At 51.6% G+C, this 4,288-nt stretch overlaps 1 pseudogene; it reads left to right on the forward strand.

Annotated features, from left to right (window-relative positions):
* Positions 1-998: 998 nt before the first annotated feature.
* Positions 999-2,442, forward strand: LOC144169911 (CCR4-NOT transcription complex subunit 7 pseudogene; annotated as a pseudogene).
* Positions 2,443-4,288: the final 1,846 nt, after the last annotated feature.

Below are 4,288 nucleotides of genomic sequence, written 5' to 3' on the forward strand. Positions count from 1 at the left end.
ACGAAATGTCGATTAGAGCGCCAATATTGAGAAATTCTGTGCACTGCAGAAGCGCGTGAAGCGCTCGTTTAACCGTGGCTGAGCTCGTCTTTCTCTTTCTCCTATCCGCCTCTCTGCAACCCTCTCCTCGAAACGAACCAGCGATTGCGTTTTCCAACTCTATGGCGTTTTCGCTGCGAATTGGTTCCGATGGTGGCCGACGCGTGGTCGGTGGCGCTTCCGCAGCACCGCAAATCCGCACGTGGCTGCTGGACCGCATGAGGCGCACGAGGCGCTTGTTTGGTAAGATGGATGCTATCAGGCGTTTCCTGTGTTTGTACCTGGAGTTCTGGAGTGATAAGCTTGGTTTATTAAAGGTTCACAAGGAGTAATACGGGGTACAGTCAAGGTCCTCGGATGCTGCGTCAAAACACGGCCAGTGTAAATAGGTCGGGGTGAAAATTCCTGTGTAGGCGATCGGACCTGGTTATGATATCACCAGGCTCTAAGAGAGAGGAGGCTTACAACCCTGGAAACGATGTCCAAGCATATCATAGAAACATAGCTCTTGGCCTACGAAGACGCCAAGATGGAACTGAACGCTGAACTAGTTCCTATTGGATTTGCAGGTGCCCTTGCTGCTATCAAGGTAGAAAAATACAGCTTCACGAGAACGTGCATAAAAAAAGCTTATGCTTGCATGCGCACACAAACAATAAATGGCATGGGTAAATATGACATAAAAGCCAACATGGAAATTAGGTCCGGACCGCAGCGCCACTCTTGCATCATCCCTACCCTCGTTCATCGGTGTTCAGTGTCAACCCTGGTTCAAGCCGGCGTCCACCGCGCTTGTTGCGTCTGTTTGGCCTCTTTAAGACCCGCGTTTCTTCTGCCTTAGCGAATCCATGAGCTTGTTTCTCCTTACGCACTGCTTAGTCGACTAAGCAAGCCTCCTGAATGTTGGTGAGAGCAGCGACGTCCCTTTCGCAATCACCGTCGTCGCCAACTACGTGTCGGCCGTTCGGTGAGGGCTGTTTGATTGGTTATCAGCATCATCGCGACCTGAATAAGGAGTGTCCATCTCCCAGGTCGCAAGCTTTGGACGCACCGGAAGAAGCACACGCAACCCGTGCACCAGCTTCTACGGCTGTCGTTGTGCCATAGACTGTGGAGTCGTCACTTCAAGATCGCATGTATGCCAGCCATGTCTCGTTCGAACTCCGCAGGCATCAACGCTACTAGCCTCGTCGGTGCCGGCCGCATCGTCCTCGAAGTTACGAATGAGGCACGCGGTTTACGTGATGTCTGGGCCTTCAACCTGGACCAAGAACTCCGCACCATCGGCCGTGTCGTCCAGCGGTACAAATTTGTCGCCATGGACACGGAGTTTCCCGGTGTGGCTTTCAAAGTTATAGGCGACTTTCACAGCCGAGTAGACTACCACTACCAGAGCCCCCGATCCAATGTGAACATGCTCAAGATCATCCAGATAGGTGTCACCTTCATGGACAAGGCCGTCAAGCCCCCGAACTACTGGACCTGGCAGTTCAATTTCAAGTTCACCCTAACGGAGGACATGTGTGCCCAAGACTCCATCGACGTTCTCATCATCTCTGGCATTCAGTTCGAGAGGCACGAAAAAGAGGGCATCGACCCGCCCAAGTTTGCACAGCACTTCACGGTGTCTGGTGTGGTCCTTCCGGATGACGTGAAATTAATCTGCTTTCAAGGAGCCTACGACATGGCGTACATTCTCAAGTTGCTGACCAACCAGCCACTGCCGGCAGAAAAGTTCGAGTTCATCGAGGTGATGATCTACTTTCCGGTCGTCTATGATGTCCAGTACCTGTACAAGCTTGCACGAACCTCACTGGAGGCCTAAAAACGCTGGCCGACAAGCTGGGGCTGGAACAACTAGGGACGCGACACCAGGCAGGAAGCGACAGCTTGCTGAGTGGGGAAGTCTTTTTCAAGATACGAGAGGTCTTCTTCGAAGTGATATTACCAACTCCAACCTTTGCGGGAATATGGTTGGTCTGAGTGCTTGGTAATCTGAGTTTCGTAATACGAGAAATGAACTCCAATCCGCCAGCAGCTTCTAGCGCCGCCCCTGTCATTGTTGCCTTTCAAGTCACCATTTTTCACCCTGCGTTTTGGCAGCAGCACTACAACCGCCGTCGCGTCTCATCACTGTGTTCGCTTCTTGCTCTGCAGGCCTTGTTGTACAGTTTCTGGTGTGTGATCAGTGCCGGACAGTGGTACTCTTTGTACTGTCACATATCACTTGTTCGTCCCCATACAGTATAAAATCTCCGAACACCTCTCTCCAAGCGGTCAGTTGTTATGCTTTTGCCTTTTTCTACTGTTTTCTTTATGCAATACCTTACTTTTTACTTTGCTTCCCCTTGATGCCTTTGCGGACATCTCAGCTTTTTCTGATTACCCCACGCTAAAAAAGAATGTAGCCAACCTTAAGTTTTAAGAGGAAAAAATAAAGAAAAAACTTATTTTCGCCTGGGAATGTGTATTTTCGGAGTTCTAATGTGAACCGCCAAGCGTCTGGTCACGGTAACGTGTCGGTGATAGTGCGAAGTAGTAAACCGTGCGTGCGTGCGTGCGTGTGTGCGCGCTCGTGCATGCGTAAACGAGCGAGTGAACGAAAAAGTTACGTTCGCGTGTTCGTGTGAGCAGGTGGTGTGCCTGCAGGCGCGCATATATGCGTATTATAGACCATATGCTTTCACTTAACCTCGACCCCACCCACTTTCTTCACTTTGCACGCACCAGAAAGGATGAACGCTTTCTTTTCCTTTCCCTAATTGAGTTTGCAGTAGCTGCGAATGATGGGCGCGCACGCTGAGCTTACATACCTGGAGCGCGATAGACAAGTATGCATGCTCGGCGAAAGATTCCGGAGCCGGCTGCATAAGATAAGGTGGTTAAAATATAGTAACCCAGAAACCAAGCAGCGTCACTGCTTTGATGGATCCGCCCTGCGAAGAAACGGAGTATGTCTGCGTAAGTGTAAGAAAAAAATTCCATGATGATTACATATCCCGATAACTCGGGAAAGAGCACCAGCTGATCAGATTATGCGACGTTGTTGCTTTGAAATTCTACAAACTTACAACATTGCTAATACATTACTGCGATTTTAACAGTGGAGCTGTTGTATGCCGAGCCTTTTGTCCGCCTGCTGAAGGTCGTGCGTTAGGCAGAGGTAGGAGCAGGTACCCGGACCTGCCGGCGGACTCTTTGAGAGCGGTTCTCGGACCCACCGACAGAGAACGTAGTAATATCGCAGGGGCGGGTTCCTCTCCCTCCCGCTAGGGGAGGGAACCTCCCGCCGCCGACCTTTAGCTGTCGATTCCTGTGCGCGAACCGTAGAATTTTCGCGGCGATGGCACTGAAGTTCTCGGGCGAGCAGGCGTTGACGTTCGAGCCGACACAAGAGAACCACAGCTCCACTGTTCCAGCAGATTTCACACTAGGTGAAACTGGGTTTAGTTTTCAAAATAGCTTCTTATTGCATTTAGTGTGGCAGTGAAGGGTTGTGCTTTACAACGCGGGTTTACCTGCGCTGAAGTAGTTCCTCGTCGGCAGTGTACTCTTACCGAGCAGCCACCGGAAGTGATTCCACGGTGATACCGGCGGACGATTTGAACGCGCAGCGTTAAGGGCCCCGTGTTGTTCGGCGGCACTGACCCTGAAAGAAAATGAGCTCAGTTTCCGTGACTTAACGTCGAGAGCTCTGATGTTAACAGCAAAGTTGTCTGGCGTTCCCTAATCGCAAGACAAACTCCATAGAAGTTCTCAAAGAACGTTTTGTATACTTTTGAACATGGAACACTGCCACGAGGGTGCGCCGTGAGCGGGTTTTGTGTTTAGAGGAGGAGGAGGAGGAATAAACTATTCATATATTAGTTCAGGAGTAGTGGCAAGGGGGGGTCTTCTCAGTCCAGAAGTCCCTGGGCGGTCGCTACCAGGCGGGCCCTTTCAACCAGCCGAAGCTGATCGCCGGGGTCCGTGCTGGCTAGCATGCCTTCCCACTGCTCATGGTTGGGGGAGGGAATAGGGGGATGGGTGGTGCGTGGGAGCACGCCCAAATCATATGGTAGAGTGTGCAGGGTTGGGTACAGTACTTGCAGGTGGCGGAGTAGGAGGTGGGGTGGATGGCGTGGAGGAGGGTGCCGTGCGGGTAGGTGTTGGTTTGAAGGCGGCGGTAGGTAGTGGCTTCTTCCTTAGTCAACTTGTCGTGGGGTGGGGGAAAGATGCGACGTTCGAGGCGGTAGTGGCGGAGGATGTC

This window comes from Haemaphysalis longicornis, unplaced genomic scaffold, assembly GCF_048455015.1.
Source record: "Haemaphysalis longicornis isolate Haplotype H1 unplaced genomic scaffold, Haemaphysalis longicornis Haplotype H1 scaffold_1, whole genome shotgun sequence".
Lineage (NCBI taxonomy): Eukaryota > Metazoa > Arthropoda > Arachnida > Ixodida > Ixodidae > Haemaphysalis > Haemaphysalis longicornis.